This window comes from Mustela nivalis (genome assembly GCF_964662115.1).
Source record: "Mustela nivalis genome assembly, chromosome: 1".
Lineage (NCBI taxonomy): Eukaryota > Metazoa > Chordata > Mammalia > Carnivora > Mustelidae > Mustela > Mustela nivalis.
Window position 1 is genome coordinate 160,092,862 of NC_139020.1, and position 14,315 is coordinate 160,107,176.

Below are 14,315 nucleotides of genomic sequence, written 5' to 3' on the forward strand. Positions count from 1 at the left end.
GTCTAGAGTTTAGAATCATATAACGACTTTAAGAGATTAACCAATCTCTTTTCTTTTTTAAAGATTTTATTTATTTATTGAGAGAGAGAAAGAGAGAAAGCACGCACATGGATTCGAGCCGGTGTGGGGGTGTGAGAGGAGGGGAGGAGGGAGAGGGAAAAGCAGGATTCCCTGCTGAGCAGGGAGCCCAATGGGGGATTAGATCCCAGGACCCTGGAATCATGAACTGAGCCATCCAGGTGCCCAGGAGATTTGTTTTCAAAGACTTTCTCTGATTTTACTTTTCAGAGTTCTCCTCATTTTCCCTATTGTGGATCTTAAAATACAGTTTCAGCTTTTATGTCCCCACATGATAACCCAATGTACTGTCCTTTATATGGCAACATATAAAAGTCTTAAAAGTGGGTAGAATAAAAAAGTAGTTAAGCGTCTGTGCCTATGATGTAAGGAAACTTGAGGAGCCTATCCTCTTTTTTTTTTTTTTTAAAGATTTTATTTATTTATTTGACAGAGAGAGATCACAGGTAGGCAGAGAGGCAGGCAGAGGGAAAGGAGGAAGCAGGCTTCCTGCTGAGCAGAGAGCCGGATGTGGGACTTGATCCCAGGACCCTGAGGTCATGACCCTAGCTGAAGGCAGTGGCTTAACCCACTGAGCCACCCAGGTGCCCTTTTAAAAAATATTTAGTTAATTAATTAATTAATTTGAGAGAGAGTGAAATTGAGAAAGCACACATAGGAGAGGGAGGGGCAGAGGGTGAGGGAGAAGCAGACTCCCCACTGAGCAGGGAGCCTGATGAGCCGCTCCATCCCAGGATCATGAGAGCCCACCTGCCCAAAGGGGACAGCCGTTATTCAGATGCTTAAGTGATGGAGCCACCCAGGTGCCTAGAGCCTGTCCTTTATTAGCCTCTCTATGAAATCTACCACAAAGGATTGAATGGGCTCTTCAAGAAGGACCCATGGAAGAAACCCAGGAAAAGATAAGACCCTTGGCTAATGTCCCCTCACTTCTCAACAGGAAGCTCTGTGTTGGTTCTTTTACTCAGCGGAGATCACTAGTCAATAGTACAGGCAAGACAATGGTAAGGAGTGGAAAAGGGCATTATGAAAAGGAAGAAGGATAGAATCAAAGAAAATTGTCACCCTCCAGTTGGGTCTAGGCCCTGTCAGTATCCTTGGAGCTGTTGATATGCAGAGGAGGTTTTACCCTCCTGTGTTTTTCCTTTGATCTTCTAGTAATCAAGGGCACCTAAGGTGCTGTGGGCAGGTATATACACCGTGCGCATGCACGCGTGCGCACACACACGCACGTACACATACACGCACACACACACAATCAGGTTGCTGCTCTGAGCTTGGAATGCTGCCTGCAGCTGGAAACCTACACCTACACTGAATTCTTCAGACATACACACCATTCAGGTGCTAAAGCTCTCAAACATCCCTTCCATTAGCCCTTCTTCACTCCCCTCCTCACACCCACCAAACAGCCAGTAGACAGTTTCCCGGGAATAGCAAACCAACAGGAAAAGATGGCTTAACAGCAGTCAGACATTCAAAGGTTCCAGTGCTTCCTAGGCTCCAGGTTCGTCAGCTCTGAAAACTGCAGAGGGAATAGAAAACAGGAAATTGTTTCTGCCCTCTTTATCTCCTCCCTCAATTTAAAAACATTGTTAATGCTCAAGGATAGCTGGTCAAGGTAGTATGATTACTCAACAGCATCCTTGTCATATTCAAGGGAGAAAATGATCTTGTGTTTTATTTTTAACAGCAATAGTGTATTTCTTGAGGATCTTTTTTTCCACCATAATTACCACACAAATTCCTCCAGCAGCTAACCCTCAAAATCAGAGTTCAAAGGCAGATACTGAGATTGGATTAGGTGAGAGGCTCTGGAAGTGCACCCCGTCTACTTCTCTGCTCCTCTTCACTGTTTGTTTGTTTGCTTAAGATTTTATTTATTTATTTGACACAGAGAGACCAAGTGAGAGACAGAGAGCAAGCAAAGGTAGGGAAGAGGCAGGCAGGGTAGAGGCAGGCTCCCTACAAGACCCTGGGATCATGACCGGAGCCAAAGGCAGCTGCTTAATTGACTAAGCCAATCAGGTGCCCCCTCCTCTTCCACTGTTAAGGATTCCTTTGAATTTCATCTGCTTTCCCACACTTGCTCTCTTTGCATACCCTCCACTCTGTCTTTAGCAAACCTACCCATCCCTTGTGCTATCTTTGGGATTGTTTACATTCTGTTGTACTTCCTCTGCTCTTATTTACTTCATATTTATTCCTTTTCTTTTTTTTTTTTTTTTAAGATTTATTTATTTATGGGGCTCCTGAATGTCTCAGTTGGTTAAGTGTCTGCCTCCGGCTTAGGTCAGGATCCTGAGGTCCTGGGATCAAGTTCCACGTCAGAGTCAGCTTCTCCCCTTGCCCCTCCCCGCCGCCCATGCTCTCTCTCTCTCAAGTGAAAAAAAAGATTTATTTCTTTATTTTGGAGTTGGGGAGGGGTAAAGGAAAAGAGCCTAACTCAAGGGTAGTATGCATAACTGACTGAGCCACCCAGGCGCCCCATATTTACTTTTATATTAATTCATGTTTTACTCTTACTTTAAAAGGAAACTTGAAAAAAAATTCTGTAACTGTCGTTGACACAATGTTCCACTAGCTTCAGGTGTACAACACAATGATTTGGACAAATTTCTTTTTTCTTTTTAAAGATTTTATTTATTTACCTGACAGAGAGAGGCACAGCGGGAGAGGGAACACAAGCAGGGGGAGTGGGAGAAGGAGAAGCAGGCTTCCCACTGAGCAGGGAGCCTGATGTGGGACTCAATACCAAGACTGTGGGATCATGACCTACACCGGAGACAGACACTTAACGACTGAGCCACCCAGGCGCCCCGTATTTACACTTACATTAATTCACATTTTACTCTTATTTTAAAAGGAAACTTGAAAAAAATTTATATAAATGTAGTTGACACAATGTTTCACTAGCTTCAGGCTACAACATACGAATTTGTACAAATTTCTGTATTATTCTCTGCTCACCACAAATGTAGCTACCATCTGTTACCATACAACATTGTTTTTTTTTTTTTAAAGATTTTTATTTATTTATTTGACAGAGAGAGATCACAAGTAGGCAGAGAGGCAGGCAGAGAGAGAGAGAGGGAAGCAGGCTCCCCGCTGAGCTGAGAGCCCGACATGGGACTCGATCCCAGGGCCCTGAGATCATGACCCGAGCCGAAGGCAGCGGCCCAACCCACTGAGCCACCCAGGTGCCCCGACCATACAACATTGTTAAATACCATCGACTATATTCCCTAGGCTGTGCCTTTTATTCCTGTGATTTAGTCCTTCCGTAACTGGAAGCCTGTATCTCCTGCTCGCCTTCACCTATTTTGTCTATCGCCTCATCCCGTCCCCTCTGGCAGTCATCATTGTGTTCTCTGATTTACGGGTCTGTTTCTGCTTTTTATTTGTTATTTTTTTTTTTTTTGGATTCAAAATATGACTGAAATCATGTGATATTTGTTTTTCTCAGTCTGATTTATTTCACTTAGTATAAAATCCTCTAGGTCTGTCCCCATTGTCACAAATGACACAATCTCATTCTTTTCTATGGCTGCCTAATATTATATATATGCATAATATTTTATATATATAAACATTATATATATAAATATCAGATATCTCACATCTTCTTTATCCATTCATCTATCAATGGACACTTAGGATACTTCCATATCTTGGGTACTATAAACAATGCTGCAATAAAATAAACATAGGGGTGCATAGATCTTTCAAATAAATGTTTTCTTTTTCTTTGGTATATACCCAGTAGTGGAATTATTGGATCATACTGTATTTCTATTTTTAATTTTTTGAAGAAACTCCACACTGTTTTCCCCAGTGGCTGCACCAATTTACATTCTACCAACAGTGTAGGAGAGGGTTCTCTTTTCTTCACATCCTCACCAAGCCTTGTTATTTCATGTCTTTTTATTTTTAGGCATTCTCAAAGGTGTGAGGTGATATCTCATTGTGGTTTTGATTTGTGTTTCCCTGATGATGAGTGATATTGAGCATCTTTTCATGTGTCTGTTGGTAATCTGGAGTTCTTCTTTGGAAAAATGTCTATTTCAGGTCCTTTGCCTGTTTATTTTTTATTTTTTATCTTTTTAAAAGACTTTATTTGAGAGAGAGAGAGAGAGAGAGAGAGACAAAGAGACAGAGAGACAGAGAGAAAATGAGTGGTGGGGATGGACAGAGGGAAAGAGAGAGAAAAACAGACGTTCTGCTGAGCAGAAAGCCCAGATCCCAGGACTCAGAGATCATGACTTGAGATGAAGGCAGATGCTTAACTGACTGAGCCACCCAGGTGCCCCCCTCTGTATGTTTTTTGACTGGATCATTTATTATTATTATTATTTTTGGTGTTGAGTTTTGTAAGTTCTTTATATGTTTTGAATATTAGCCCTTTATCAGGGATGTCATTGCAAATATCTTCTCCCATTCAGTAGGTTGACTTTTTGTTTTTGTTGATTGTTTTCTTTACTGTAAAAAACTTTTTTTTAAAAGATTTTATTTATTTATTTGTCAGAGAGAGAGAGTGCGAGCACATGCAGACAGAGTGGCAGGAAGAGACGGAGAGAGAGGCAGGCTCCCTGTCCAGCAAGGAGCCCGATGCGGGACTCAATCCCAGGATCATGACCCGAGCCGAAGGCAGCCGCCCAACCAATTGAGCCACCCAGGCGTCCCTGTGCAAAACGTTTTTATTTTGATGTAGTCCTAATAGTTTATTTTGCTTTTGTTTCCCTTGCCTCAGGAGCCCTATCTAGAAAAATGTTGCTATGACTGATGTCAGAGAAATTACTGGCTTGCTCTCTTCTAGGATTTTTTTTTGGGATTCACATGTAGGTTTTTAATCCATTTTGAGTTTATTTTTGTGTATGGTGTTAGAAAATGGTCCAACTTCATTCTTTTACCTGTAGCTGTCCAGTATTTCCAGCATCATTTATTGAAGATACTGTTTTTTCCTCATTGTACATTCTTGCCTCCTTTGTCCTAGATTAATTGACCATACAATTGTAGGCTTATTTCTGGGTTCTCTAGTCTGTTGGATTGATCTATGTGTCTGTTTTTTGTGCCAGTACCATACAGTTTTGGGTACAGTTTTGTTTTTGTTTTTTTTTTAGATTTTATTTATTTATTTATTTGTCAGAGAGAAAGCACAAAAGCAGGCATGTGAATAGAAAAGGAAGTTTGATTACACAAATGAGAAAACAGGGTAATTTATCTCTTATGTTTTCATAATAAAAAGATAATGTTCTAGATGTTACTTGGACCTATGCTCTCCTCATTAAGAAAGGTTAAATACAGTGTTGTGGAGGTAAAGACTGGCAAGCACCAAACTGGGAGTTTTCCCTTGAGACAGATAGAAGGCTTGAAAGAACTTGAAATGAGACTTTATTACCGTCTGATGTCACTTTAGTTGATGCCCTGCCATATGCCACCTGAAAGCACTGAATGCATCCCATTCTGCGAAAAACACTAAGGAGGCCGATGCCTCCTACAAATAAAATCTTGAAGGGGGAAAAAAGGTCTATATATTTAAGCAGAAATATAAAAAAAATAGAAATAGAAAATATAAAAGTAGAAATATAAAAATATAAGATATAGAAAATATAAAAAGAAATATTTAAAAAAGGTCTATACATATTAAGTAGAAATATATAGACCTTTTTTTCCCCCCCTGCAAGGTTTTATTTATTTGACACAGAGAGAGAGATAGTGAGAACAGGAACACAAGCAGAGGAAGTGGGAGAGGGAGAAGCAGGCTTCCCGCTGAGCAGGGAGGGAGTCCATTATGGGGCTCGATCCCAGGACCCTGGGACCATGACCTGAGCTGAAGGCACGAGCCTAATGGACTGAGCCACCCAGATGCCCCATGAGGCATCTGTAAGAACTAAATAAAGTAAAAAGACACCCTGGGTGGTGTGTCTGTAATAATCTCTCAGTAAATTCTGGTTGAACGTTTATATGGAAACTATAAGGTGCTATGTAAATGAAGTTATTATTAACCTAGCATGCATTGGTTGATAAAATGATAGTCCCTGATAGAGCAAGGCATGTCAACGTTGATGAGAGAAGAAAGCTGACCCTGACGGAATCAGGAAATCACTAGGAAACTAGATGTGTATTTGAAGGGTCAGAAAGGAAGAAAATAGGAAGCACAGGAAAGATCCCATTAACCACCCCCTTTAGTTTAGTCTAGAGCTGTCCTTGAATTCTGTGCCACCGAAAGCAAACTTCATTTTGGATAAATCTTCAGCATCAGAAGTTTTAGAGTCAATGTCAGTCCCCTGAGAACTTTTATTGCATGGAGTAGGGAAGCCAACCTCTAAATAAAGGAAAAATATTACTTCCAATCATTCTTCAAATGCAATAGAAATATTATCATTGCCTATTCAAGTGTCCAAGATATTGTCTTTATATCTTGTTTTAATCAGCATGGGAAAGAAATTTCATGCCTTAGATGTTTCAGAAACTGTTCTTAATATTTTACCTTAGTAAAACACTTGGGAATTTGTGAAGCATTTTCCATTTAAATACCTTATTCAATCTTCACCACTTCCCTTTGAAAATATCCAGAGCCTCTTTTCTTTAACATTTATTTGTTTGTTTGTTTTTTTAGAGATGTGCTTGGGGGTACGGAGGGAAAGGGATAGAATCTTAAGCAGTCTCTATTCCAGAATGGGCTTCGATCTCATGACCCTGAGATCACAATTTGAACAGAAATCAAGAGTCAGATGCTTAACCAACTGAGACCCCTAACATTTGTTTGTGTAGCATAGTGGTAAATTTCATGCTCCTAGAAATCCTGGTACTCGCCTTTATGGTTTTTTTCCCCCTCCTGTGGTTTGAGGGGAAATTATAAGAAGCTTTGTATATCAGTTTCTTCACAGGCAATCCACATGAACAGTTGCAGTGTTCTTATAAATAAACTAGTCAAGATAATTTTGGGTAGTGAATATTTTATAAGGTAATTTATTGAAATGAGAGCTAAATTTGGAATTGTTAATTCAGCTATGCAGACTGTTTCACTGTAAGCACCACGCCCCAGCCGGGACTCTGCAGATGGGAAAGACAGCTCACTGAGCTCAGAAGACGGTACTGGCTGTGCCAGCTCGTACAATCCACAGCTTTATGGCCAGGATTGCAGAAGGGTGGCTTCCTCTTCAGTCAAAGGAGAAAGGAGAGCAGCTGAGCAGAAGAGAAAATTAGAAAGGAAAAGTCTCACTATTACCTGAAATTGCATTACTTTTGGTTTGTTCAAAAGCTATTTCCCGTTTCAAAGTCACTTGGAGAACACTGACCATACCAGAATGATCAGCATTCTCTGTGGCGGGCTGAAGGGTGAGTCAGGATTCTAAATTCTGGCTGCAGCGCTAGGGAAAATGGAAATACCAGTGGAGGAGTACATCATGATGTCAGCAGTTTCCGAGGGCTGATTAAAATGCTGCAAATCATGGTTTTGGGATGCAATAAATGCATCTGAATGCCCTCCCCCAAAACGAGGCAAAGGGTTTGCTAAAATCAAATCCGAGGACTCGTGACATTTGCTCTCAAGCAGGCAGAAATTTTGATATGCTCTGCCTGGCCTTCAACATGACATCATTAAAGCACATCGTTGGCATTTAACCGATGCAATGGTGCTACAAAATGTAGGGGTTGCAGTAGTCTCCCCAAACTCTCAATGGGTAGCCCTGAGTGACCTTCCCTGAATGAAATCACTCTGTCTCTTCATCAGTGATCCAAATCCAATTTTCAGGAATTCTTTATCCCTGTCTGAACGTTACATCACATTGAGAAACAATGATCACCAAGATGTCAACACATACAATTTCATATAACTGACAAAGGATTGGCATCCTGAACATATAAAGAATGCTTTCAGGGGCACTTGGGTGGCTCAGTCATTAAGTGTCTGCCTTTGGCTCAGGTCATGATCCCAGGGTCCAGCAGGGAGCCTGCTTTTCCCTCTCCCACTCCCCCAGCTCACTGTATTCCCTCTCTCACTGTTTCTCTCTCTCCCTGTCAACTAAATAAATAAAATATTTAAAAAAATGCTTTCATATCAGTAAGAAAAAGGCAAACAAAATAGACCAAATGATCAAAATTGGCCCTTCTCAAAAGAGGAAACTTGAAGAGCCTACACATATATGAAAAGGTGATCAACCTCACTGGTAATGTGGGAAATGTTAATTGAAAAATGAAATACCAAATGAAAGCATGTTTACACAAAAACCTGCACACCAATGTTCATGGCAGCTTTATTTGTAATAGCCCCAAATCAGAAACAGTAGTCCTCTACTGTTGGTTAATCGATGGTTTATCTATAAAGTGGAATGCTATTCAGTAGTAAAGGAACAAATTATCTGATGCACACAACTCCCATGGTTCTCTAGCCAATTATCTCAGTGAAACAAAAGCCAATCCTAAAAGGTAACATACTGCACAATTCCATTTATATAACTTTTTGAAAATTTTATATATAACATTTTTGGGGCGCCTGGGTGCTCACTTGGTTAAAGCATCCGACTCCTGATTTCTGATGAGGTCATGATCTCAAGATCCTGGGATCAAACCTTGTGGGGCTCCACGTTCAGCAGGGAGCCTACTTGAGAATTCTCTCTCTCCCTCTCCCTCTGCCCTCCCCTGCTCTCTCTCTCTCTCTCATAAATCTTTAAAAATTTTATATATATCTCAGGGTCCTGGGATGGAGCCCCACATCGGGCTCTCTGCTCAGCAGGGTTCGTACTTCCTCCTCTCTCTCTCTCCCTGCCTCTCTGCCTACTTGTGATCTCTGTCAAATAAATAAAATCTTTTAAAAAATTAAAAAAATAAATATCTTTAAAAAATTTTATATATAACATTTAAAAAGTTTGTTTATTTATTTTTTAAATAATCTCTATGCCTAACCTAGGACTCAAGAGTCACATGTTCCTCCAGCTGACCCAACCCGGAGCCCCTATATATAATATTTTTCAAAGGACATTTTGGAAATGAAGAACAGGAATTAGGGAGGAGGAGAAGAGTGGGAAGAAAGTACGTGTGGGTATAAAAGGGCAACAGGAGTGACTCTTGTGATGTTGAAGGTGTCCAGGTGTTCTGTATCTTGAGTATGTAGGCAGTTACACTGACCTACATGTTAGATTCAATTGTATAAAGCTACACACAAACACAGACACACAGAGTTCAAGTAAAATGGGGGAAATCTGAACAAAATAATTGGACTGTATTGATTTCATGATTCTGACTGTAACATTATACTACATTTTTGTAAGATGTTACCATTGAGGTAAGGGATATACAAGATCTCTCTGTATTACTTCTTTTTTAAAAAAGATTTTATTTATTTATTTGACACAGTGAGAGAGAGATCACAAGGAGGCAGAGAGGCAGGCAGAGAGAGATGGGGGAAGCAGGCTCCCTCTGAGCAGAGAGCCCGATGCAGGGCTCGATCCCAGGACTCTGAGATCATGACCTGAGCCGAGGGCAGAGGCTTAATCTACTGAGTCACCCAGGCGCCCCTCTCTGTATTACTTGTTTCAACTACATGTAAATCCACAGTTACCTCAGTAAAAACAAACAAAACAGAGACAACATGTTTCATCCATCAGATTGGCAAAAAATAATTTCACAGTGTGAAGTGTTGGCAAAGATTTGAGAAATATGGCACCATTACTCCCTGCTGCGGGGAGTATAATTCAGTATGACCACTTTGGAAAGCAATATGGCAGGCAGCCAGTGAAATTTAAAATACACATCCTTCCTTGCCCAACTGTTCCCCTTCTGGGTTTGTATACCCTTAGAGAGTCTCCTACATGTCCCTGAAGAGACTTGTATGCAAGGGTGCTTATTACAACATTGTTTATAATAACAAAAAGTGGAAGTAATATAATTGCCTTCCAAATTGGGAATGGCTAAATAAAATATAGTACATTTATAATACATAGCTGTAAAAATGAACCAGATAAGATTATATATACAATATATATTATATTTACATATCAAATATTTCAGAAACACAACATCAAGTTTAAAAAGCAAGATACAAAGTGATACTTATTCATTCAGCAAATATTTGAGAGCTTGCCATATATAAGAAGCTGTTCTAGGACCTGGAAGTATAACAGAAAGCAGACAAAGCCAGAGTTCTTAGAAGGGAACACAAATGAATAAGCAAATATATATGAGGTTATTTATGTAAAACTTTTAGCTGTTCATGTGTATATACACACATACACATATATATGTAGTTATGTGTGTGCATATATATGTAATGTAGGCACTATATAGTGTGGAGTTACTACATACTATGTATGTAGTATATGTATACATATAGAATCATTATATACTATATACATAGTAATTTTATTATATATTATTAAAAATAGACCAAAAAGATACACACCGTTTTTGTGATATTAGGAGGAAAGAAAAGAAGTGGGACTCAGGGTAAGGAGGGATAAAGGGAACATTAGCTGTGTCTATGATATTCTAATTGCCTAAAAGCTATTCTTTTGCCAGGTGTAATTTCAAATGTTCTCTTTTGTAGTTACAATTCATAATTGAAAGGCATTTTCCTAGTATAAACATACAGAGTTTCAAGTTAGTGTTTCTTTTTCTTTTTTTTTTTAATTTTTTATTTATTTGACAGACAGAGATCACAAGTAGGCAGAGAGGCAGGCAGAGAGAGAAGAGGAAGCAGGCTCTCTGCTGAGCAGGGAGCCTGATGTGGGACTCGATCCCAGGACCCTGAGATCATGACCTGAGCCGAAGGCAGCGGCTTAACCCACTGAGCCACCCAGGCGCCCCCAAGTTAGTGTTTCTTATATTGAAGTCTAAGTACATGTCCCAAGATTTAGAAATTATTTGTTCATCCTTGTTAAACTCATAAGTTTATCACTACTTTATAAATGAGAATGACCATTGAGTTAATTTCCAGAGAAAAAGGCTGGAGACACAAGGCACAAGTGTAGGGTATTAGATTTGGGCTCTCCTTTTCTATTTTAAGTATATGTGCTGCCGAAGCGAGCACTGGGCTCCCCTTTTCTTATCACCATTGAGGTTACTTGGATTAATCAGGTCATAAGCGTAAGTAGTTGTTCCTTCCTTATGATATGTGGGTGGGACTCTGATTTGCTCATGTTTAAAAACATCAGTTCTTTTAGGGACTTGTAGGGACTCTAGGTAACTCTATAGGTCTCTGTCTCATTTAAAACTGAGGAAAAGGGTCGCCTGGGTGGCTCAGTGGTTAAAGCTTCTGCCTTCGGCTCAGGTCATGATCTCAGAGTTCTGGGATCGAGTCCCGCATCGGGCTCTCTGCTCAGCGGGGAGCCTGCCTCCTCCTCCTGTCTCTCTCTGCCTGCCTCTCTGCCTACTTGTGATCTGTCAAATAAATTTTTTAAAAAATCTTTAAAAAAATAATAAAAATAAAAATGAGGAAAAATATGAGGGGATTAGATGAAATATTCTGAGATTAGGCTAAATACTCTTTTAGATGTTAGATTTTAATTCATCCAATTATATAGTACTTATTTTTCAATTTAACCTCGAAAAGTCAATTACATTATTTCTGTAGATTATGAGAGCCAGGTGATCACATTTTTAATGCTCTCTCAAAAAACAACTTAAGACATTTTGTGATTTGCCATTCACTACCTGTTTTAAAGTTTAAATAATGAAAGTGATCCATATGGAGTTACTTTTTTATATGAATGCATCTGCTTTTCTTTTAAGAAAAAAATGGATGGTTTTACTTCGAACCTTTAAAAGCTATTTGCGAGGGGTGCCTGGATGGCTCAATGGGTTAGCCTATGCCTTTGGCTCAGGTCAGATCCTAGGGTCCTGGAATCAAGCCCCGCATGGGGCTCTCTGCTCAGCAGCGAGCCTGCTTTCCCCTCTCTCTCTGCCTGCCTCTCTGCCTACTTGTGATCTGTCAAACAAATAAAATCTTAAAAAAAAAAAAAAAAACCCAACTATTTGCGAATGATGTTCTCTTACCAGTTATTTTGCAGAAGTAGAGATAGTTTCAATTTGGGGTCATAGAGGAGAAAGCCAACTAATGGAAAGCTCATTAAATCATTAGTCAGTGTTTCATATTTTCCTTATCATCCGTTAGTATTCCCTATACTGTCACTTTAAGGAGTCAATGGGAAATTGTAGGATTAGGTTTCGATAACTACTGGGAGGCTGGAAGCTTTGTGTTTAAGCACTTAGGCTTCTTCTGTCTGAAGCCTGTCCTGTCATTTATTCACTCTCTGACCTTTGGCAGAATCCTTGAATTCTCTGGAATTTTATTTCCTTATGGGGATAATAAAAGTACATATCTCATAGAGGTTTTGTGTAAACCTAAAAAGAGGTCATAAACAATGACTGGCATATAATAAGCATCCATAATAATAACAAGAATAGTAGATAACACTTTTATAGTAATTGTGCCAGGCCCTGTTAAAGAACTTTATATGTACTATTAGTTATTATTAGATTAACTGATTCCAGTTTCAGGATTTAGTTTAGTAAACTGTTTTAAGAAGAAGACAGGAGATGGTGAAAGGATTTATGCTCCTTAAACTTATTTGCATATTTTCCAATTTAAGTCACAGGGACTCTTTCCCGGTAGGCAGAGAAAGCAAGACATGGAGGGTTTAGGAAGATATATACGATATCATCTCCATTGGACAGCAGAATTTAAGGCATGTACTATGCAATTGGGCATTTCAGCGGAAATTAAGAATTGGCAGGTCTTGCTTCTCAACTGCTACTCATTTTAAGGAATCCTGAATCATGCTGAATCATAGCATTTTAGCTGGTCCTCCCTCAGGACACTTAATACTTTCTTTTTTTTTTTTTCTCTTTAAGATTTATTTATTAATTTGAGAGAGGGAGAGAGAGAACAGAAGCAGAGAGAAGCAGAGCCCCCCCTGGGCAGGGAGCCTGATGCGGGATTTGATCCCAGGACCCTGAGATTGTGACCTGAGCAGAAGGCACAAACATAACCAACTGAGCCCCCCAAGGCGCCCCCCAGGCACCCCGACTTAGTACTTTCTTATGGTCCATTTCATCTTGCAAGATCTTCTGGGGAAAGGTCTACATCTGAGCTAGTTATCTTTGTAACAGTTAACAGTGCTGAGCACAAAAAGTGGGAAAGACTGGGTAAGACTGAATACTGGAAGGGAGGAGGGGGAGAAAACATATTTTTAGAGGAGGGACTCTTCATATATAGTTGGCAGTTTATCTTTTGAGTAGGCTGGCTTTTTCCTTTCTTCTTTTCAAGCATCTCTAGTGAAATAGGTATACCCAAGGGCATATCCAGAAAACACAAACGAGTATACTTAAATTCCATCATAAACCTCTGGAGACAGAATGCCTCATGATCAGTGTGGCTCTGTTAATAGTAATAGTTATTGCAGAAAGTTGGATGCCAGGTAGAGAAGAGCCATTACCTGTTACCAGAGCTAAACAGCAAAAACCACATTACATTTCCATTCCTTCCACTTTAGTCTTTTGAAACCTGCAAAACCTTATGTCCACTGTCTATTTTACATCCACCCTCTTTTTAAAAAAATTTTTTTAACATTAGGAACATTCTGTCCCTGCATCTATAATAAATATCAAACATTTATGTAAGCTGTGGTTGGAATGATAAATAAAAATCAGGTCAAAAATAGGAATTGATGGGGGCGCCTGGGTGGCTCAGTGGTTAAGCCGCTGCCTTCGGCTCGGGTCATGATCTCAGGGTCCTGGGATCGAGTCCCGCATCGGGCTCTCTGCTTGGCAGGGAGCCTGCTTCCTCCTCTCTCTCTCTGCCTGCCTCTCTACCTACTTGTGATTTCTCTCTGTCAAATAAATAAATAAAATCTTTAAAAAAAAAATAGGAATTGATGGTTACTATGATAATTTAACTAGTCTTCCTGGCATGGCTTGGATGCATACAAGGTGGACTTCCTTCGTTTAGCCTCTTGCATTATACTGACTCACTGCTGGGGCTTAGGAAATCACTACTTAAGTGTCTGCAAATGCCGCACTACTACTTACCTGGAGATATTATAAAGATTAATCAGTTAGGGAGGGGAAATCTATAAAGCTGAGTAAGCTTCTTGGTAATAAAACCATGTAAGCACAAAACAGTGTTATTATTGGTAACTCTGGTGTTATATAATTCGATATACAAACTGCTAGGCAGTTCAATCTTATTGGAAGATTGGGACCCTTTCAAACTGAATTTTCATATGTTTTTACTTTAA

At 39.8% G+C, this 14,315-nt stretch overlaps 1 long non-coding RNA gene across 1 annotated transcript in view; it reads left to right on the forward strand.

Moving 5' to 3' along the window:
* The window catches only part of LOC309872844, an 802,828-nt gene that overhangs the window by 368,721 nt on the left and 419,792 nt on the right, over positions 1-14,315 (forward strand). The window lies entirely within an intron of this gene.